We start from the raw sequence: 25,275 nt of genomic DNA on the forward strand, positions 1-25,275 counted from the left end.
ATTGAAGGGCCTAAAGCTCATGGATAGCAAGGTCATAAGAAAAGAAGATTGCTCAGTGACATAATATTGGCAGCAAATTATTAGTAATGTATTTACATGTTCATTATATATGATTATAAATAATCCAGATGTATTTAAAATATTTTTCTTAAAAAATGATCAGACTAGAAATGGTTCACACAATCAGGACACAGTTCATTTAATGAGATGTTGTCATACAGCTGGTTATGGTTTGGTAATTGTTTGTGGCCATTTCCTGGGTTGGAAAGCAGTAATTATACTGATTCCACACAATCAGCTCATTCCTAGCTATTAACTAGCTATTAAGTGTAGAATGAAATTATGATGATTAAAGAATGTTCTCCATCCACACAAAGTCATGTTGGAGAAGCTACTGAGGACATTGAAAGAATGCTTCCTGTTCAAGTTAGCAATCTCAAATCAGCATCCCCAAGGAAAGCCTAGGTGATGCTGAAGCAGAAAAGGGGTTGCCAGAAAAATATGTACTAACTAGAGCAAATAAATCAAAATAAAATGCCAGATTGGATAATGAGGATGTGTATTTGTTCATATATTACACCAAAAAGACAATAATGCAAGATCACATCAAAGAAAGAAGGAAAGTAACCTTGAGGTAACATACAGTCTTATAAAAACACTGGAAAGTATTCAGTTATGAAGTAAAGAGGACTATGGCAAGTCTGTAAACTGGAAATGGAAATGAAATGTAGAGATTATCCTTATTAATTGGTTTGCATTTTTATTGACAAGTTTAATTGCAGAGTTTGTCTTCAAAATGATTCTTAAAAGAAGTATTGGCAATCCAGAAGTATTGTGATACAGATGGTATTTAAAAGACATGCAAAACTGAAATTGCAGAGATTTTTTACTACATCACTTAAATGCATATTCATCTTGACAAAACCAAATATATTTGGAGATATCAAACATAAAATGTTTATAACTGCAAAGTTATGTACCAATTGTTCCTTTTAAATACGTGGTGATAATTTTTCCCCATGGAAAAGAATAGTGTAAAAATGTGAAACATATTTAATTGAAAAGAAACAAAATCTTTCCAACTTAGTCAAACATGAACTAGCAATTTGTTAAAGTGTCTGTACCACAGGATGCTACTACAACAGTGTTTCTGCTCATTTTTTTCTTTAGAATATGCCATATTAAGACCTCTGTGAAGTTATGTATGAAATTATACCTTGCAGTATATTATAAAGATGATCAGGAAAATATGTCATCTTATATTCAATCTGTTAACTCTTTCTATGCAAAAAACTTAAATCATTAAAACTACCCTTCATCTACTAAAACACTATGTAACAACTTATGCATATATTATATAAATGTGTTATATATCAATAAGTCCATTAATACTGACCAGAAATACATTTGTTTTCTCACCCCTTGATATTTACTTTAATCCATCAAAAGTAAACTGAAGTGACAATCACAGAATCTGCATGGGTCTATGCTAGATTATCTGTATACATGTTATGGTTATAGAACTTGATGTTCTTGAGGGATTTCTATCAGTGAAAATGGGGGTGTCTCTGACTCTTCTGCCTTTCCTTGCAACCTTGATTCTTCTGCTGGGTTGTTTTGATGAACCATAATATGATGGTTTATGCATCTCCTTACTGTATCTTATCAGGCTGTGCCTCAGAGGCATGCTCTCTTGTGACGTGGAGTAGATCTTGGGGAGAGAGGAGGTATGTGTGTTTGGTGGAAATAAAGATACTGGAGAGAGTAAAGGGAAGAAAAACTTTGGTCAGGACATGCTTCATGAGTAAAGAATAAATTAAAAATTAATAATATGATAAGACAGAAAATTAGGATAAATATTAGGAGACAGGGAAGAAATAAATACAGGCATTGGACATGTGTTAAGAAAGAGAGTTTATAGCTAGCTGTTTTACAGTTTGTAATTCTATCATTATTTCTTCAGTTTGGTGGTAGAGAAGAGCGAAATATACTGAATACTGCAAGTAAAATCCAATTTGGAGTTACATGGCTTTAGAACTTCTATTGAAATTGGATGGAAGTTGTTTAAGTGATAGGCTGTTGTATCATTCATTGATTGAGAAGTGTGTGATTGATTGTTTTTTTCCAAGTTTTAAAAATAAAGTTTATCAAGTTAAAGAAAATAGCATGGAAATGATAAGTAATTTGCACAGCAAGCAGTATTGCTTTCATGCTAAGCATGAATGTTGGCATTTATTTTAAAGTATCTCTGTAGTATTTGAAACTTCCAGAAGAGCAGCTGCTTTCTGCAGCTGTGAATGTTCAGGCAGACCATGCCTTGTGATCTGACCTGGATCACACAAATAGCAAAAATCACAAATCCAGGATGAAGGCCATTGCAGCCTTGTCCTTAATCCACTATTCTCTATAAAGAAATATGCAGCTTCTGAAAGGCAGGATAATTCTATGGGAGCTTAGGTTATGCTGGCTTATGTAACTGAGTCTGCATAAAAGACAAAACTCTGATGGCTCAGCACTCCACAGATCTGTGGGCACTGCCTCCTCCTTGGTAACTGAATGAGGGAAAAGGTAAAGGCACCCTTCCTTCTCATTCTTACTGTTCATTCTCTCACACATAAAATACAGAATGGAATAATATTCAATTTGATAATAAGGAGTAAACTTATTGTGAAAGTTGAGATTTTTTCTAGTTTATTTATATATGAGCTTATAATTTTAAGTAAATAGATTGTTAATAAAAGGATTTAAATATCACAAAAAATAAATTTACTCCTAGAGAAAGGGTCTGGTATGTGTGCATCTACATGCACACTTTTTCAGGTAAATCTATTTCTTCTATATTCTTTGTGCTTAATTCCAAATCACATTTGACAAAGATATAAATGTTCCTAAGTTACAAGTTCAGGATTTTTTACAAACAGCATTAGAGAATAAGCATTTGTACATTTGGGGTGACATCTGCAATGTTTAAAAAGTATCATCATAATTACAAAGGAATAGAATACAAACATTGCAATGTATTGCTAATACTTTTGGCTAAACTACAATGGTTGTCAGCAAGATCCTAGTGCTGAAGACACATGTACTTCAGAAACAGAGCTTGGGATATGCTAAGCTAAGTTGGTACTGAACGCTTCATCTCTGTAGCCTTGCTTTTATTATTCTAGACGGTCATATGCATTCTGGAGGGGAAATGTAATCATCAATCTTAAAACACTGGCTATGGTCTAGAAAATAAGAGATTGTAGGAAGTTTAGCACTAAATGGAGCATCTATATACTATGTCCTCTCATCTCAATGTTCAGGGACCACTATAAAAGAAGTTGCAGAAACCTAGAAGAGACATAGGTCATGAATGAATACAAGGAAAGAGTGCCCTCCTATACACAATAGAGAAACTGTACATATGAACTGCAAGTATAATAACGGTGCAAACTCAAACAAAATCATCCCCGGAATTGGGGTGGGCTAGAAATAGACTTCTACCACTTGTCAAGCAGCTGTTGGTAACTGAAACAGCTAGAGGAACGAGAGTCAGTTTCCTTTAAACTTGTTTTTTAAACTTTATTAGATATTTTCTTTATTTACATTTCAAGTGTTATTCCCTTTCTTTGTTTCCCCTCTGAAAACCCCCTAACACATCCCCTCCCCCTACTCACCAACCCATTCACTCCCACTTCCCTGTCCTGGCACTCACCTACATTGGGACAAGGAGCCTTCACAGGACCATGGTCCTCTTCTCTCACAGATGTCTGACAAGGTCATCCTCTGCTACATAAGTGGCTGGAGCCTTGGGTCCCTCCATGTGTACTCTTTGGTTGGTGGGTTAGTCTCAGGGAGCTCTGGTGGTACTGGTTGGTTCAAATTGTTGTTCCTCCTATGGGACTGCAAACCCCCTCAGCTCCTTTAAAGTTGTTAACTCTGAAATATTAATCATGTTCCAAAACTGTAATTTATGGGTGAAAAACAGAAAGAAAAGAAGATACAAATTTGGATCGGTAATCATGGGGAGATAGATCTTGGAGGGGATACAAGAGGGGTGGTTGTAGCCCAAAGTTGTTGAACAAAACACTCATAGAACTAATAAAAGAAAAGAACAATATAATAATTTGGCTAAGGTTATTTCACATATGAAATATTTAGTTAAAATTTATATGTAGAAAAATCAAGACAAGCAGTTTTGATTTGTTTTTAATTCAAAGTGATACTGAGATGAATAGAATTAGGATAGTCAAGGAAATAGTATATATATATATATATGCATATTTATAATAACTGTAAAATATTATAATTGGCAACTTAAGTTTTAAAATGCATACACCAAATTTCTTTTTTTTTTGAAAACATAGAGTAGTCCTGATGAATAATGATAACTACATTAAAGCATAAGACATCAGTTTTAGTATTTATTGATTTACTTCAATTTTAACACACTATCACAGCTTATCAGAGATATGTTCCAGGACCACAGTAATCTTAAAAAGCTCCACAAAGTTCTTAGTTATTGTATATTAATTTCCAGAAATCCTATTCTTGGGCTTAGTCTTGTTGATAGTTGCAATGTGGATATCTCCCATAGAAGTACTGTGAAGTTTCAGCAGCCCATTTTTATAACCAAGACAATTATTAACGTATCAATTGATGGGAGATCATGGTTTGTGGAAGCTGGCAAGAGGATTGTTTCCATTCTGATCAGGACAGAGTAGAGAGGTAAGATTTCATTATGCTTCTCAGAACAGTATGCAATCCAAGCCTTTCTTTTAGTGTCTTTATTTCTAGAATTTTGCAGGCAATTCTTTTGGACCAGAGTTAATTGAAAATATTTCTGTAAAAGAGGAGGAGAACAAGACTTGTATTGTGATGGTTTTTACCTGAAAATATTATTTTCTTTAAATGAAACTGAGAAGTCTAGGATTAGGAATAGACATATGGACCTCCTTAAAATTAGCAATAATTTAGTTCAGATCACAGTTTTAGTTTAGTATAGTTTAGTTTACTTCACAGCTTTGTTTGGGTTGTTTTCAACATTTTTCATATAATTAAATTTATGTAAGTATAGTTCAAAGGCACAGAGAGAACAGAGGATCAAAGAGGAAGATAAAAAGGAAAGAAGCTATTCAAGGTAGAGGTAGCTGAGATGGGAGAGAGGCAGGGGAGAAGGAAGAAGAAAGGAGAGGAGAAGAGTGGAGAGGACAAGACAGGACAGCAAAGAATGGGAGAGTTGAGGAGAGGAGGGGAGAGGAGAAACAACTGCCTCTTAAAAATTATGTGTCTTTTAGCTGAAATATACAACAAAGGGAGCCAGAACTTGTAGAGATCATATCCAGTGGATAGGCACAGCCTCCGGTTGAGGAATGAGGCTACACATCCTTCTCAAAAATATTAATCCAGAATTCGTCCTCTCAAAAGGAAATGCAGGGGTAAAGAGTGGAGAAGAGACTGAAGGAAAGGTGATCTAGAGACTGCCCATCTAGGGATCCATCCCATCTGCAGGCACCAAGCCCAGATTATTGCTAATGCCAAAAAAAGTACTTACTGAGAGGAGCCTGTTGTAGCTGTCTCCTGAGAGTCTCTGCCAGAGCCTGACCAATACAGATGCAGATGTAAGCTGCTAAACATCTGACTGAGTGTGGGGACCCCAATGAAGAAGTTAGGGCAAGGACTGTAGGAGACAAAGGAGTTTGCAACCTCACAGGAAGAACAACAATATCAACAAACCAGATCCCCCAAATCTCCCAGGGACTAAACCACCAACCAAAGAGTACACATTTGGGATCCCATAACTCCAGTGGCATATGTAGTAAAGGATTTCCTTATTCATTATATATTATACAACCTTCCTATTTACTCATTCATATGTACTATAGCTTATTACTGTTGTGGGAGGCCATTTCTTTCTTTCTTTTGTTTTTATTTTAATTTTTTAACCCCATCTTTACACTTGATGGCCTGTCTTTCTGCTGGAGGTGGATTCTACTAGTTCCTTAACTACACTCTTTGGTATTTCATCTAAAGTTCCATCTAAAGTTTTTTCACCTCCCAGATCTCTGATACATTCTACAGTGCCAATCCCACCCCACCTCTCACCTCCCAGGCTTGTATATTTCCATTCCTTCTACTGGCCCTAGGGGATTCACTCCTAGTCTGCCCCAATACCTGATCTTGTTCCCCTTTTACCTGTCCCTCCCTCTCAACTACCCCCACCCACTTCTTTCCTCCCTCTGCTCTCTTCTTTCTTCTACCCCTCAAGTCGAACTGGAGTATCCTCAGTTGGGACCCCTGGCTTGTTAACCTTCTTGAATTCTGTGGATTTTGTTCTGTACATTTTTGGCTAATATCCACCTACTAGTAAGTACAAACCATGAGTATTCTTTTGGGTCTGAGATACCTCACTCAGGGTGATATTTTCTAGTCTCATCCATTTGCCTGTAAAACTAATTATATCCTTTTTATTAATAACCAAATAGTATTCCATTGTGTAAATAAACCACATTTTCTGTATCCATTCTTCTGTCGTGGGACATCCAGATTATTTCCAGCTTTTGGGTATCACAGATAATGGCACTAAGAATATAATGGAACAAGTGCTCCTGTGCCATGGTGGAGCATCTTTTGGGTATGTTCCCAGTAATGGTATGGCTGGGTCTTCAGGTAGATATATCTCCAGTTTTCTGAGGAACCTCCAGATTGATTTAGAGAATGGTTTTATCAGTTTGCAATCCCACTAGAAATTGAGGAATATTTCTCTTTTTCTACATTCTTGCCAACACATGCTGTCCCCTGTGCTTTTGATGTTAGCCATTCTGATTGGTATAAGGTGGAATCTCAGGGTCGATTTGATTTGTATTTCCATGATCACTAAGGACTTTAAACATTTCTTTAAGTGCTTGTAGGCCATTCACTCTGTTGTGAATTCTTTGTTTAGTTCTATAAGTCTTTTTTTTAAATTATATTGTTAAGTTTTGGGGAGATTAGCTTCTTTTGAGTTCGTTATATATTTTGGATATTACTGCAGTTAGTGAAGATTTTTCTCCCCATCTGTCAGTTGCCATTTGTCCTATTGACTATGTCCTTTGCAGAAGCTTCACAGTTTCATGAGGTCCCATTTATCAATTCTTGATTTTAGAGCCTGAGCCATTGGAGTACTGTTTGAGAAATTTTCCCAATACCCATGAGTTTGAGGCCCTTTCCCTCTTTCTCTTCTTTTAGATTCAATGCTTTTGGTTTAATTCTTGATCCACTTGGACTTGAGCTTTGTGCAGGTAACAAATATGGATCTATTTTCATATTTCTACATACTGAATGCCAGCAAGACCAGCAGAGTTTATTGAAGATGCTTTCTTTTACCATTGTATTTCTTTGGCTTCTTTGTCAAAGATCAAGTGGCCATAAGTGTGTTGGTTTATTTCTGGGTTTTCAATTCGATTCAATTGATTTACTTCTCTGTCTCTGTACCTATGCCATGGAGTTTTTATCACTATTGATCTGTAGTATTGCTTGAGGTCAGAGATGGTGATTCCTTCAGAAGTTATTTTATTATTAAGAATTGTTTTCAATATCATGTTTTTTTTTGTTTTTCCATGTAAAATCAGAATTTCTTTTCCATGTCTATCATATTTTGAATATACTTGGCCCAGAGAGTGGCACTACTTGGAGGTGTGGCCTTGTTGGAATAGGTGTATCACTGTGGGCATGGGCTTTAAGACCTTCATCGTAGCTTCCTGGAAGTCAGTATTCTGCTAGTAGCCTTCAGGTGAAGATCTTGAAGTCTCAGGTCTGCCTGCATCGCACCTGCCTAGATGATAATAGATTGAATGTCTGAAGCTGTAAGCCAGTCCCAATTAAATGTTGTCCTTCATAAGACTTACTTTGGTCATGGTGTCTACCCACAACAGTAAAACCCTAACTAAATAATGTCTTTGCAGAATTGTTTTGGAATTTTCATTGTGATTTCATTAAATCTGTAGGTCCATTTTTACTCTGTTTATCTTACCAATCCATGAGCATGGGAGATTTCTCCATTTTCTGAGGTCTTCAATTTCATGAGAGGCTTGGGGTTCTTCTCATGCATCTTTCACTTATTTGGTTAGATTTACCCCCAAGGTATCTTATATTATTTATGACTATTATAAAGGGTTTTGTTTCTTGAATTTCTTTCTCAGCCCCTTTATTATTTGTGTTACCGAAAAGCTACCAAATTGTTGGAGTAAATTTTATATACTACCACTTTGCTGAAGTTATTTATTAGCTGCAGAAGTTCTCTGGTAGAAATTTTTAGGGTTGCATATATATATTATCATATCATCTGTAAATAGTGATATCTTGACTTCTTCTTTGACAATCCACTTGATCTCCTTTTGTTGTCTTATTGCCCTGGCTAGAACTTTGAGTTCTATATTGAATAGATAGAATATGTAATAGATAGGGGAGAGTCGGCATCCTTTTCTTGAATTTAGTGGGATTGTTTCACATGTCTCTGTATTTAACTCAATATTGGTTGTTGGTTTGCTGTATAATGCTTTAATCATGTTTAGGTATGGGCCTTGAATTCCTTATCTATCCAATAATTTTAACATGAAGTTAAATTTAACATCAAGTTGTATTATGTCAAATGCTTTTTCAGTGTCTAATGAGATGATCATGTGATTTTTTTCTTTGAGTTTGCTTATTTAGTGTGTTTCGTTAATGGATTTTCATACATTGACCCAAACTTGCATCCCTGGAATGAAGCTTACTTGATCACAGTGAATGATTGTTTTGATGTTTTCTTGGATTTGGTTTACTAGAATTTTATTGAATATTTTTGCATCAATATTCATTAGCAAATTTTTTGAAGTTATTTTTCTTTGTTGGTACTTTGTGTGGTTTAGGTATCAGAGTAATTGTAGCTTCATAAAATGAATTAGGTATTGCTACTTCTGTTTCTATATTATGGAATACTTTGAGGAATGTTGGTATTATCTTTTTCTTTGAAGGTATGGTAAAAGTCTGTACTAAATCTATCTGGCCCTGTGCTTTATTTGGTTGGGAGGTTTTTAATGACTTCTTCTATTTCCTAAGGTGATATGGGCCTATTTAGATGGTTTATCTTATACTGATTTAACTTAGAAACATGGTATCTGTCTAAGAAAATATTCCATTTTGTCTAGATTTTCCAGTTTTGTTTTCTATATGTTTTTATATTTGGATCTGATGATTTTTGAATTTTCTTAGTTTCTGTTGTTATGTGTCCCTTTAATTCTGATTTTGTTAACTTGGGTACTGTGTCTATACCCTTTAGTAAGTTTGCCTAAGGGTTTATCTAGCTTGTTGATTCTCTCAAAGATCCAGTTTTTGGATTTGTTGATTCTTTGTATTGCTCTCTCCATTTATATTTGATTTCAGACCGGAGTTTGACTATTTCCTGCCTTCTACTCCTCTTGCGTGTGTTTGCTTCTATTTGTTTTAGAGCTCTCAGGTGTGCTGTTAAGTTGATACTGTAGGATCTCTATGATTTTTTTTTTTAACCAGGGTACTTGGTGCTGTGAATTATCCTCTTAGCACAGCTTTCATTGTATCCTATAAGTTTGGGTATGCTGTGTCATCATTTTCATTAAATTCCAGCAAGTCTTTAATTCCTTTATTTATTTCTTCCTTGATCAAGTAATCACTGTGTAGAGAGCTGTTCAGCTTCTACGGGTATGTGCTTTCTTTGTTGTTTTGTTGTTATTGAAATCTATCCTTAATCTATGTTGATCCTATAGAATGCATAGGATTATTTCAATCTTCTTATATCTGTTGAGACTTGCTTTATGGACAATTATATGGTCAATTTTGTAGAAGGTCCCATACCCAAACTTATGGGAGGCTATCTTCAACAGCTGCATGTTTAGAAAACTGCAGTTTGCCTGTTGTTCCTTAGCAGAGTCTCTGTGAAGCTGGGAATTTTCAGAATAACAGAAAACAATTCTAGAGTACTAAAATTACATTAAATAGAAAGCTGTATAGGACTGGGACGACATATGATTTTGTCACCTGAGCATAGATAATAAAATACAGAAACATGCATATATGCATATGTATATATATGATCCCAACAACTTTTATTTGTTTCATTTTCATTTTTCAGGCTATAATTTCCACCCAGTTACTTTTAATTCCTACACACACACACACACACACACACACACACACACACACATATATGTATTTTATTATATATTTATTTCAAAAAAATTATGACAAAAAGTTTAGCTATGAATTATGAAATGTTACTGAATAAATGCCTTTTGTAAATATTGAAATTAGAAACAGGAGCAAATTCATAAACTAAAATCAGTGACCATAAAAGTTTGAATAAACTCTTGTTTGATTTGGCATGACATAAATGTCAAAAGGGGAACCAGCCAACGACATTTTATTATGAAGGCCTTACAGCAATAATAAATCCACTCAAAATTGGCATTTAAAAAAAAAGAAAAGAGGAAAAATAATAAATAAATTTCAGCTACATCATGGTCATAAATTATAACAAAGTGGCACTGAGTTCTCCTTTATTTGTTGTTTATGAATGGGGAGGTTTCCCTGTCAGTTAGGCAAGAAAAGAAAGTTCAAATAATGTGGTGCACAACATACATTGGACTTAGAGTTAACATTACTTACTTTGGAAAACATAACATTCCATGATTTATTATCAGGTGTTTTGTCCTTTTTTTGTTTCTCTATGCAAGGAAGAAGTTTCTACAAACTCAATGTCCGGTGATAATACTCAGCTCACCCTTTTCTCCCCTCCTCCCTTTGTATTTCCCCTTCCCTGCAGATATTTGTTTTCACTGTTTTCAAAATCTGTGTTTCCATTCCTTTCCCCTTTTTGTCTCTTCATCTCAACATTTTTGTTTTACCTTCTCCTACTTCTATCTATATGTTCGAATGTTCCTTTCATACTAACAAGTTGTGAGATATTTAATGTTTCATGAAAAACTTTCTTTGCAGTGTATATGGGGACTTGTTAGGGAACAATTGATTGTTCTTGGTAACACTGCTGAATCCCATTACTGTAACTTCGATAATTCTGGAGTTCTTCTGAACGCAAAACAATAACCCTGAGTGTAACCACAGAAACTATGGAATAATGTGACTTGAAAGAATGTGAATAATGTTAACTTATAGATGGTATGACTTAATATCCACAATTGCTATGGTTCTAGTATGAAGCTTAGCACAGGGAAAGCAAGCCTGCACCACTAGCCCCAGTTCCTATCACCACCTTGACAGTGCCACAGAGCTTCTACCTGCTTTATGACATGCTACTAAATCTCAAGAGACACAGAGAACAGAGAAGTGAACTGAACTGTGCTGGGCAGTGGACCTCAGCAAAATCTGCCCAACCAGAAGCCTGTCCAGGTCAAATGAACTAGCAAATGATCAGTATTATGAATACTTAAAAGATGACATGGGATTATGTAGAATAGCCATGTCTTGATGGTAAATATAGGGGTACTTCATATAATAATTTGCAATGCTATGTTTTTATTAAATGCCTATATCTTTGTTTATATTTTTAAGGTGTTCTTGTTTTAGCTACATGGCATGCTTTTTAGTCACAATTTTCTAGCAGTCCAAAGGAAAACTCTAAGGACTAAAGAATAAACAGAAAATGGAAAAGTAAGGAGTTTTCCAGTATGGAGAGCTATTGTAAAATGTTTTCTTCATAAAGGAAGTAAATAAAGTGATCATAGGAGGAGGTAAATATAAGTTACTACAAATTCATGCTTCAAATTTAATAAGCATATCTTACAAAAATATTTTGGAAGTACCAGTGAGATAGCTCAGTAGACTAAGGTAATGGCCAACAAGATCAATGGCATAAGCTTGGTAGCTAGGGCCTGCTTGGTGCAAAGGGAAAACTGACTCCACTGAGTCATCCTCTAAATTCCACATTTCCAAAAAAGAGTAGTATGGACTCTAGAGTATTAGCACATGTGTATGCATTTGCCCCCACACTTATGACAATAAATACATAGGTTTAAAAAATTAGAAAAGTTGCATGTAAATTCTGTTTAGCACACACTTGACACTTGACACTGTTCCTGGGTAGACATGAGCAAGCCTTTACTTCACTATGATAGGGAACCAAAATATGTGAACGTGTAGGAGCCACCAAAGTCACACTTAAACCAGAGAGTTTTATTGGGATTAGCTACAGGAATATGTTTAAGGAATTACTTGTTGCCAGGTCTGACATGGCTGCATAAGGGAGTTGTGACACAGGTCCTACCCCTAGAACATCACCAGGTTGCTGATGCCCATCATTCCCACATGTGCTGATGGTTGCTGTTGCCCTGAAGCTGATATGCTGTCTTGAGTACTCAACTTTAAATCAATCTTTCTGGGGAATATACTACCCCCCCCAATTACTCAGAGCTAATCTTGACATAGTATTTGAAACTGATGCAATTTTCAGGAATGAGCAATGGAAGTGGTTATGAGGCTGGGAAGGATGAGGAGCAGGTCCTCTGCTTTGCTTTTATGGCCCTGGGAAAAGATCGAGGCAATATAACCACAAGGGCCATAAATCCTACAGGGTTCTTTGTAGAAATAATTCATTGCCAGACTTGGCCCTGGATTTGGCAACATGAGCAGACACACATATCCTCTGTTCCAATGATTGCTACATTAATTATCCAGGATAAACTTGGAGACATCAAGGATGGAGAGTTAAAGAGATTTCAGGAAGAAAAGGTATGGATAAAACAAATAAGAATTTATATATGATTAAGTAATAAAAATTATTAAAAGGAGAGTACATGAGACCATGGAATTGCTAGGATACAGAAATGAAGATTAGAGAATTAAAGATGATATAGTAGCATATAAAAACTTAATGCTTTGTTCTCCTAGCTATTTGAAAACTTGGAGATTATAATGCAAGGAAAGATATTATAGAGAGCTAACCATTTTGCTTACATGAATTAAAAAACTTGCAAGGAATCATTTTAAATTTTATAGTCTGTCATCTTTCTTTTCTTATATGAAACTAGTTTCTGAAGACTGCAGTCTGCTATATGAGGAAACCACAAGATCATTGCCAAGCTATCCCTGAAGAACAGGCTGTGTAAACTTAAAAGCAAATGATTTGTATTTAGTTTTTATTCTAAGGAAATGGACATTGGGTCTATTGATCTGGGACTCATAGAATTTATGTAAATGTAAGAATTTTTATGATTATTAACAATGATCTAGGCAGTAGTGAAGCATGTCTTTAATCACAGCAATTGGGAGGCAGAGGCAGGCAGATTTCTGTGTTCGAGGCCAACCTGGTCCACAAAGTGAGTTTCAGTACAACCAGGGCTACACAAAGAAACCCTGTCTTGAAAAACAACAAAACAAAACAAAACCAAAAAAACAATGATCCAAGGCTTGATGTTGTTTCTTTAATAAATAAAAAATTGGTTTTCAGCTTTTTCTGGTTATTAAGCTGAGGAATAATTAAGCTGAAGAATAAAGAATGATGAGACTCTTCAGGGAACAGAAAGAGTACCTGAACTATGAGCTTGCATAGACTACTAACTCGGAGTCATCATTGCCATTCGTTCCTATTCCCACGTTTCTCAGGATCCACTACACACTGAAGCTCTACCTCACTAACTTAAAAAAAACAGACATTATTCTATTACAACTGCATCACCATCATGAGTGAAGGTTCATGGAAGTTGGATACTGGGTGCTGATGTGTAACTTGCTGGAAGCTGGAGAATGTCTCTTTCAGGCATCTCAGTTGTGTTGATTCATTTCTATAGCTGGTCTCTGTTTCTTTTGGTTGGTTTCATGGATATCCGATTCTTACAGATGGGTTGGCTACTCTGAGACTGCTTGATGCTCAACTTGTCTCAGAGTGTCTTTCAGATGCCCTTACTCTTTATAGATGATTGTCAAATACTTAGGGAATCTGTTTAATTCCAGGAACTTTTGGAAGCTTTTGAGGTCTTTACTTCCTATATTTCATCTTCCCTGTAGCATAGTTTTCCTCTTTCTTAAAACAACTCATGTACTAAGAAGTTTCTATTCAAGACAGAAGGGAAATAGCTATAAAAGAGTGCAGACAAAATCCCAATACTATTTAAGAGTTATATTTCTTCATACAATTGTAATAATGCCCTTGAGGACTTATATTGTGGTTTAAGGAAAAGCCTCTGTCTTTCTGCATGTATTCATATATATTTGTATGTGTGTATATATATATATGTGTGGGTGTGGGTGTGTGTGTGGGGGGGGTGGGTGTGTGTGTGGGTGTGTTTGTAAAACATATAGGTTGACTTACAAGTATGTATATAGAAGCCAAAGGACAACTTTGAGTGTCTTTCTTTAGCTGCTGTCCATATAAATTTTGTAAATAACTTCAATTCTTTAAAAATGTCATACATTAAATTTTGATAATATTCATTCCCAAATCCTCTCTGCTATTCTTTCCATAACCACTCCCAACTTCCTAACATACTACAAATTTTCTGTGGACTTTTTTCTTCTTTATATATTTAATAAGCCATCTAATCCCAACTGTGCTGGCCATATAGTGTATGGTTGACCAACCATTACATTCTTGAAGTAAACTAACTCCCCTTAATCTAGAAGCCATCAACTGTCTAAATCTGCTCAGCTGAGTGAAGAACAATAAACTCCCTCCTATTTATTCTAGAATGTTGTGGCTTGTTGGTCTTGTTTTGTGCACAGGTATTGTGCAAGCAACTACAGCTTCTCTGAATTCATGAGTACAAGACATGCTTTTATCCAATCATCCAATACCTTGAACTCTTATAATCTTTCTGCCTCATCTTCCATAATTGTCCTAGAACACACTGGTGTGGAAATGTGACATTTGTGGCTGAGTGCCCCAAGGTCAGTTTTTCTCCATATTTTAACCAAGTGTGAGTTTCTACATTGACCATCATACACAAAGACGTTTCTCTGATGAGGATTTTGCCTATGTGGCACTCAAGTTAGTCCTGACCAGAAATGTTCTTTTCCTTTGTTTTGTATGCATAGTCCTGGAAGATCCCATGGATACAAGTGTGGGTGAAAACGTTGTCAATGGTTTTAGCCAGATTGCCTGTGTGCAATACATAAAATAATAATTGGCATGCCAGTATATCCATGGTGCAATTGTAATATGAATCCTGTAGGGGCACTGACCACTTTATGATAGGATTTAAGGCTCACTCAAGGAATGAAAAGGCTTTCCTAATATTAAAAATATGACCAGGAATCCATGATTAGGAATCTCATAGGTACTAGAGGTAAACATCTATAATTATTTTGCTAAATTGTTCTTTAAATTTATACTCAGATATTAGAGCAGCTGTTAGTAATAATCAAATACATTTCTCTGCTATTTTATTGTCATTATTTTTATTATTGTTGTTGTTGTTTATTTGATTACTTAATAATTTTTTTTACCTTAACAGGAAGTCACAAATTAGGCTAGGCTACAAGAACTTTAAGTCTTGTTTAGTATTTGCTGTTATTTCTGCTTCTGTTGCTGTTTATTTTGTTTTATTTGTATTGAGATCTTAAGCTAAATTCAGGTCCTTATTTTAGTAAGGCAGGTACTTTACATATAGAATTATATGCCTGCCACTTACTTTTAGTGCAAATTCATCTTATCTCCAAACTGTATCTTACAATATGAAACTTCTGTAAATGTAAAACCTGTCTTCCTAGGTTAAGAACAACTTACAAACTTGAACGTAATACTATAAGCAGTGTTAGAAAGGCATAAGCAGACTGAGTCAGGAGAGCTCAATAAAAGGCCCCACTCAGAGGGAATTAAATTGAAATTCACTTGAAATTTTAGGATGGAGTTGAGGTCTACTCTTAATAATTCAGCATGTGTTTGTAAAGCAACTTAAATATTGTATGGAAGATATGTGTCATATGGAAGAACACATTTCCAAACTTTTCACTCTCTTTCAACTCAGTAATTCCAAGTTTTATTCTTACACTTAATAGTCTAAAATAATTTTAAATTATCAGGTCAGTATAACAGCACAAAATCATAGTTCCCCTTTATTTATCTATAATTTAAAAGGTCACTTAAAAATGCTTTTAGAAATTGTCCATGAATTGTGAATGTTTGAATGAATTTCACACATTAATAGTTTTGTAATGGTACAACCCATTAGTTCTGACAGATTTAGCTATGATTAAGAAAGTCTCTAAGACCTCAGAAAGTGGTGTTTGTGTGTGTTTTTGTGTGTTTTAAAATTTTCTGCTTCTATTGCTAACCAAATAAATATCTATAGTAAAGGAGCAGAAACTTCCTGTGAGGGTTTTAGAAACAACTCTTTACATGTAAAGTCTGTGTTTCCTTTGTCTGCTCTTTTATATGACCTCTCTTTAGAGTAGAAAATTAGAAGGCACCATTTGGCTTTGTTTTCATGACTGTTAGCTAAGAGAAAACCTAGATATACCCAACTTACAAAAACAAATGCAATTGATTGTTCTTTCTCAACTGTTTTCTATTTACATAATATAATTGACTTTCTCATTAGTCAGGTTGACCTTAATGCTGTTTCATGTCACAGTGCATTAAAATTTGTAGAAACACAATACACTAGCAGGGAATTCTATCTTTCCAAGCTTAATCTCTTCAGACTTTTACAAGAGTGTAAATGGTTTTTAATTACCTTGGCTACAGATCTTGGAAAAGTTTTTTCATTTTTCCTTAAAATTTTATTTGTATATATTCTCAAACAAAAGCATGACAAAAGTATCATTTAGTATAAAATCAAATTGCAAAGGTATTGCATCAAAACATTTGCTTTTAGAAGACTTACCTGAATTTAATGCACCCTTAAGAACTGCAGGCAAAATTTACAGGAATTTTTATATTTTCCTTTTGTCAAGTAAATGCAAATAAGTATATTCATTGTAACATGTTTAGCTGAATGAGTTCCACAAAATCAATATGTCAGTGGTAATCCCCGAGTTTCCAGATATTTCTCAGAACATCTGGGTGAGTAGAAAGCTTGTATATGGCAAATTCAATTTATGATCATTCTGGATTAATATCTAAGCCTGGGAATTGGTGAATGTTTAATCCTCACATTTAATTATGTAAACTTTTAATGATTAGGGTTTATCACAACAATTAACTACAATTGCCCAGAAAATGTAGAGAAGAAAAATGACATAAATTTTCACATTAGCTTTTTTTCATTTTGAAATTATTTTTTTTTGCAAATTATGGGATAGTTATACCCTTAGAGAAATTACTTTTGTTTCAGTCTGAAGAAACTGTATAAGATTTATTTTTCAGTAGACTTTTCATGGAAATTCAAATTTGACTTACTAGAGATTTTTGAATGTTTAGAAACTCATTTTATTTTATGATTAAGTCAAAATGGCCTAGTTCTAAAGAAATGAAAGACTTATGTCTCGACAGATGAAAAATACAGTACATTGTAACAAATAGTTAATCAAATGTACTGAGTTTGTCTTGGGCAGGATCTTGTTGTGCCCATATTTGTTTTTTCATTTGTACTAAAATTTAATAGAAATAATTTTAATTTTTATGTATATGACTATAACCTAACATAAATTGCAAGATTCATCTTAGTTTCATAAAAAGTTGTTTATCCACATCTTTTATCAGATATTCAACATGTGGGTAGAAAATAATGGACAGATCTGTACAACACATTTGCTCTTGTAGGATGTATTGCAAGATGTAACAGTAAGAAAGCAATTATACAGATTCTATAGATTTGTGACTCAAAAGAGTGGTAATTGCTGTAGAGAGAATGAGTCCATAAATTGTCACGAACTGGAGGAGAGCTAGCAGAGAAGGGAGTCTTTCCAAAAGCAGAGAATGTTTGAGTCGATGGAAGCTGAGAGTAGAATGTTGGTTACTGGTTGTAAGAGAGATTAGACAGAGGAAAAATTGGTAAAAAAAAAAAAAAAATCCATGGAAACTGCTACAGAACATGAAAGCTAGGTATATCGCTGTGCAGATGGATGAATACTGATAATGGCCATGTACTATTTCTTTAGAAAGCTAGCACAGGACCAGCAGGATGGCTCATAGAGCTCCCAGCCCGAAGAAATGAGTTTCATCTCCAAGAATGCACACAGAAGACAGAATCTTGCAAGTTGTCCTCTGATCTGCAGCACATGCATATGCATACACACATACTCTCTCTCTCTCTCTCTCTCTCTCTCTCTCTTTCTCTCTCTCTCTCTCACACACACATACACACACACAATGAACACAAAATAATGAAATAAATATAATTTTTCTAAATGATACAATGAAATGATTTTTGATTATTTATTATAAAGATATTATAAAATGTAAGGGAATATATGTTTTGTTTGCCTTTAAAACTGTACATTGTGTGCATGTGCCAAAACCCTATATAGTTCTCTGTTCATAAAATTATCAAAGGTTTTTGTTTTGCTTCCTTATTTGTGGTTGTCATAATTTTAGCGATTATAAAATTTCTTCTTTGACAGCTACTTACAAGCATATAATGTATTCTTATTACTACCCTTCCTCCTGCTTATCTCCTTCTTATCTCTATCAAGACTCACCAGCCAATTATATCAGATGCTTTTCCAGATTCATGACTTGTGGTTTGATGTTGGTTCATTTAGTTAAACCAGATCTGTGTGATCACTCCACTGTAACAGTATTTTGAACCTTGATGGAGACACCAGTGGGTATTTAACTGAAGGTAATTACAAGCCTTCTTAGTCCCTGCCTGACTATTGTCAGATAATTCTTGTGCAGACTTGTATATATCTGCAGGTGCTATAAGTTTGTGACTACAATAGGTGTGTTGTTAAGTAAAGATAGACGTTTACAGTCTCAATCCTCATATTTCATTCATACCTTCTTTCAGGCTAGTTTTTCCACAATGTTTCTTGATCCGTATAGATAGTCAGATAAGTGTTTTGTTTATTGCGTAACATCAGTAGTTACCTATTTGGAGCACTTGGTGCAATCTTGAATCTCTGAGTGTACTGCCATTCATTGTAAATAGAAGTTTCTCTGATACTCAAATAATTCCTCATAAATATCTGATCTTTTAGAATACCTCAAAATAAAATGCAAATATATGCATATCTGAAAAATTTTTGTGTCATTAAAATAACATAATATATTAGGCATACACTTAAGTAATTTTAAAATGAAAATTAGGAATGCTGGCATGAGCTGGACATGAAGATATTTAGTAATACTTTCCTTTCAGGAATTGTGTGGGTTCAGATCTTTTCACAACATTCAATTATGGCACACTGGTCACATTAGTTGCCTACATGCACAGACTTCAATTCTTATATCAAATTATGCATTTCTTTAAAAGCCATGTGCCTTTAGTTTTTATGACTGCTCTAGCATTCTGTCTTGTTCTTATTGCTTAGTTCAAGATTTTCACTTAACATCAGGGCATACAGAATTATCTCTCTATTTTCACATCTCTCCTTTTACTTTAAGCCGTTCTCTGTGATTTCAGCCTTAAATGTACATTTTTGATGAAAGTATTCACTTGAATACAGCAATATTTCTGTGAACATGTTATGTCTATTATACAAAAATATTCCCCTCCATTTCTATTCCTAATATCTTTCAGCTATGAGACTGGAAAGTTAAACACGAACTGATATCTCTGATTTTCAGTAATACTGTTCTGTCTCTCCCTTCCTCTTCCCCACCCCTCTCTCCCTTCATCCCTCTGCCACCCTTTCCTTTGTTACTTTCTCTTTGTCTCTGACTTTTCTCCCTTCTACTCAATTTTACTGCAGTTTTTCTCTCTTGCCTCCAATGTGTGTATGAATATATAAACATTCTATATCCATCAAATTTGGTATGATATTCTACCAATCTGTGTAAATGCCAGTAGTAAAAAATTTCTTTCATTTGACCTTTACATAAATGGACTCCTAATAGGTATATTAATATAATACTTATGTACAGTTTCATGCGCTGCCAGGTTGTGTGAATTTATTAAAATTATGCTATTTTATTGAGAGTTATTGAGGCTTTGAATGGTTTCTAATTCATGCCTGTTATAAATAGAATTGCAAAAGTTTGATCTTAGCAATGTAATAGGGTTTAGATGATAGAAATGTTTCTATGTATACATTGAAAAATGTAGTAATAACTAAATTATGTGGCTTTAAAACAATTAAACCTTTGTAGAAATTTCTTCACATGATTAAATATTAAATATTTTGGTTTAAATTTGCATTTAAATTACCACATGTCACCATTAGGTATTCAACTAGACTATCGTTCTTTTACCTATGTATTCAAATAGAAAAGCTAGATCTTGTGTCATTTTCACCTTTTAGTTTTCCAACTGAAATATATTATTTTCAACAATATTTTGAAAACAACTGAGTATGTGAAAATTCCTATTGTCAAGCTTTACAATCATTGGCCTTGCCAAGATTTCTGTTTTTCTCACCTAAAGGTAGGAGACAGCACTTCATTTAGGCTTAATTTATATCTTGAATTTATTTTTTTCAAAATATGGAATGCTTTCTTAAATGTACATGTCTGTTATGTATATACCTTATTTGCCGAATGAATTCTTTGCTTCATTTGTTCTTTCTGCTTGTTAACTCTTCTCTACTGAAACACAAGTGGTAATTAAACATTACAGGTAATAAATCTTTCCATTTTATCTTTATATTTTATAAACATGAAAATATAACATATCATTATCTTTCAAAATTATCTTAATTCTCCTATACATGTATTTAATGAAAAATAGTATCAATATAGTGTATTTGGACTAAAGTTATTTGATTGTGCTTTTAAATAAAAATCTGAAAATATAACTACCTTGAAGGTTAGTCATCATTTATCTCATTGCTGCTATTTAAATAATTTTATTGCACATTTATGTGCTTAGTCAAAGATCAGACTATAAATCATTTCACTGATAATAATACAACTTGAGCTTTGGCTTATGAAATCCTAACTTTTTGAACTAAATCTATACTTTGTTTTTGTATCATTATAGATTACATCACAGTTAGCCACAATACACTGGGGGGAGTCAGGGAAGAGTATCAAGGCAGGAACCCGAAAACAAGTACTGAAACTTGCCCTAGATTAATGCTTTTTACTAGTTTCTGCCTCATGGCTTGCTTAGTCTGTTTTTGTTTGTTTGTTTGTTTTAAAAATTATTAACCACTCCATTTTTTTACATTTCAAATGATATCCTACTTCCTGGTTACTCCACTAACACTCCCATCCCACATCTGATCCCTTTGTCTTCCCCTTTGCCTCTATGACGGTGCTCCCCCACCCATCCCACTGCTCCAGCATCCCCCTATACTGGCGCATCAATTCCAGTTGATAGGACCAAGGGCCTTCCCTCCCACTGTTGTCAGACAAGGGCATCCTCTGGTACATATGTATCTGGGTCGATGGTTCCCTCCCTGTACACTCCTTGGTTGGTGGTCTAGTAACTAGAAGCACTGGGTGGTCCAGTCAACTGACATCGTTTTTCCTATGGGGTTGCCATCCCCCTCTGCACCTCCAGTCCTTCTGCCAGCTCCTCCACTTGAGTCATGAGCTCAGTCTGACTGTTGGCTCCAAGCATTCACATCTGCATTGGTCAGTTGATGGGCCAAACCCATGAAGGAACAGCCACATCAGGTTTCTGTCAGCAAATGCCTCTTGGCAACAGCAACAGTGTCAGGGTTTCCTGTCTGCAGACAGCAACAGCACAGTGTAAGTTTTCTGGGACTTAAAATCTTCTTGTGGTACAAAGGGTCTCCTTAGCTCCAATTCTGTATCTCTGCAAACCACATACGCTTGGGCTGCCTCCACTCATCCCTTATGATCATCCCAATGGATGAGGATTTCAGTGGAATCTTCACGGCAATTGGACTGTACCTTGACACACAGCCTCTCCTGGGAGCCCTTTAGGGACTTTGACACTGCCGCACGGTGACAAATCTAAAATTATCTCATGGCTTCTTCAATCTCATGGCTTCTATTTCAATGGATCTAGATTTTAAGTAACAATATTTCCTGGCTTCTCATGGTACCAAGCCTCAGCTTCTCTCCATGAGTCATTCAGACCTCAAAGAAGGACCATGTGGGGAAAATTTTATATATTACCAAGTTCAGCAACAACCAGAAGGTACAGCTTGGACCACCTTTGGACTATATTTCAATTTGCTGACCCTGAGGAAATATTTTCTCCAAATGATTTTGTCTTACTCATGCTAGTTTCTTCTAATTCATAACTGTTTCCTCAGTCTCAATGGGTCATCCTTATAAGTTCCAACAAATGAAAGCTTTCACTTAACCACCGAGCCATCTCTTCAGGGGAAGGGTGATGGAACAGGAGGTTTTCAGGGGAAACTGGGAAGGCAGGTAACATTTGAAATGTAAATAAAGAAAATATGCAATCGCTTTCTCTTAATATTTCTGGTTTCTTGTTTAATCACAGCAGATTCTTTAACCATAGATAACAAGATCCACAGACTTTTGGTTGAAAATCTCGAATGTTCCAGATTGTAAATCTTCCCTTTGAAATTTCAGAGGTCAGGCTCCACTGTCTCTGCTGCTCTTAGTGTAATCATCCTTATGTTTCCACAATAGTCCATCCAGATCTGAATATTAAATGCTTTTTGTAGCCTAAAGTTTCAAACTTGGTTAATTATTTTTCCAAAACATTGTCAGGTACAGTACACACAGATAAATGCTTTCAACAATATGTTGGGATACAAAATTAACAGAAAACTATTAGTATATCCAATGAGGAAAATAGAGGAAAGGAATCATGTAAATTGTAACTTTCACAATAGCCTCAAAAATGTCTTGGTTCTTTTTGTTTGCTTGGTTTTTGTTTTGTTTTGTTTTTCAGGCTAGTGTTGTTTATTTTTTAAGACAGGGCTTCTTTGGGTAGCCCTGGATTTCCTGGAACTCCTCAATCTATAGGCCATGTATTCAGAAATCCACCTGCCTCTGTCTCCTGAGTGCCAGGATTAAAAAGTATGTGCCACATCCTAACATGGTTTTTAATAGAAATAAATAAAAATGAACAATGTTAAATACATATGTAAAAATTAAATACTCAGAATCTCAGTAAAAGAAATTACACTAGAGGTGGTACTATACTTGACTTCAAAATACATGATGGAGAAAGAGTAGTAAAAACATGTTACTCTCACAAAATTAGATAAATGAAGTTGAATAAAGAATGTCACAGTTATAGCCTGGCCTCTATCTACTTCTAACCACTATCTACTTCTTTGTGACTCACACTGGAACTCCAGTCCTCCATACCTTCTCTATCAGGGTGATGTACAAGTAACATGGTGAACCAAGCACATCTTTCTTCTATCTACCTGTTTCTGGTAGACCGTTCAGTCTCAGTCATATGAAACTAACAGTAGCAATATAAGAAAATGTTTTTTTTTTTCTGTAGCTCTACTAAGTAAGGTCTATGCTAAATTACAGCAATAGGGAATTTTAAAGCAAGTAGAAAAGACTGAAAACACTAACAGGAGCTTTATTACCTGAAAAATGCGCACTGAACTGCATAGAAATGACAGAGAAAAAGCTTAGGATGTGTGAGTCTCTGCATTCAATTTTCATTACACATATATACACACACACAGATTACCTGGATATGCACAGATAATTGTTCCCTTCTCTCCATCTTCTATGTAAAAGCTTTAAGAAAAATATTCCTTAGAATATCGCCAATATCTATTGTTATCTCGGCAAGGGTGATGTAAGCTCAATGACTATTATAGCCGGTCGTGAGAATGAGCACACTCATGCAGGTAAATCAGCATTTTCTCTATCTCCCCTAACAAACCAACCTGTGTGTACTAGGTACTCAGGTTTTTCTCAACTTTTATAAATGGAATGGCAAAATCATTTAATACATATTCAGTAAGTTCTTTCTATTTCAGCAGTTTTTAGAGTTCGTGCTTAGGGTTTAATAACAAAGGAAAAAAGAAAAGACAAAAAGAAAAAGAGAAAAAATCTGTATAGTATAAGTCTGGGCCTGTTTCCTGGAGCAGTCTCTCAGCTGGACCTCCAGGCTCCACTAAAATTCTTTGCTACTACATCCCCACCATGTGGCTCTTCTGTTCTAACTCCAGGCTCTGCTTCCCATTTTTTTCTTCCTCTTCCCTTGAACTTCCCAGTCCTTCTGCTGTCCTTCGGCCCCAGCTCTAGCCACAAGCTCTTTATCAAAAGCCACATCCTTTCTTATAGTGGGAGAGATTTCACAGCTTACTCACTTGGAACCAACCAACAGCAGAACTATGCCCATAGAGTGGTCATTAGGCCAGATTGAGAGATATGCAAACTTTCCCAAGGCAGGTTGAGCTTTAATTTGATAATCTCAGAGAATAATCTTCTGGGACAAGTGAGTACCTCACGAACTTTTACTTACAGAATGCGGGTAATGATGTGGTCTATACAAATGATAATTCCATACATCCTGTTGGCTACTGCATTTGAGAATATAGGAACACAACTTCATGGCCAGTTGTTACAGTATGTGTTGGGGTACATTATCCCTACATCTATGGAGAGTACCTACATAGGTTAACTCCATGACAGACTTAAAATTGGCACGTCAGGTGTCTAGGCCTACAGTTCTATTTCCTAGAACTAGGTAAGTCCAGTCTAGTCAGTTATCAGGGGAAAATAAAACCCAGGCTACAGGCAATCATAAACCATCAGAAGCTGCCTTGCCACCAGTTAGGCTACAGTTTTCAGGCTTCCCTAACAAGAGTTTCTAGCCCCCAACCCCAGCAATGGTTCTGAAATGTCCCCAGAGCCCTAACCAATCCCAAAGACACCCACACCACTAGAGATCAAGCCAACCAATCACTATAATAGTCACCTTCTCATCCCTTGAATTTCCCTTATGTGCTTTAAATTGGGAGTGTGAGATCACTTGGGCATCTCCATCTTGATAAATGATAGATCCTCACCAAGCTGGATCTCTGAAGAATAAGAAGCTCTTTGATTTGCATACTGTTTGGGTCTGGTTATCATCCTTTGGGGGACCACAGACACTTATATTTTACTCAAATATGTTCTACCAGTACTCTCTTATACGTAGAATATATTTATATTCTCTTATACATAGAAATTATTCAAGTAATTCAAGAACTACATGATGAATCTTAATGGTGCTTGACAACTACTAATTTTTTCACAACTCTATGATAATTTCTGAATGATTGTATTCCATAAATGTTTACATATGTTTGAATTCACAAATACCAATACCTTGAGTAAATTTA

The sequence above is a fragment of the Apodemus sylvaticus genome, chromosome 11 (assembly GCF_947179515.1).
Source record: "Apodemus sylvaticus chromosome 11, mApoSyl1.1, whole genome shotgun sequence".
NCBI classification, from domain to species: domain Eukaryota; kingdom Metazoa; phylum Chordata; class Mammalia; order Rodentia; family Muridae; genus Apodemus; species Apodemus sylvaticus.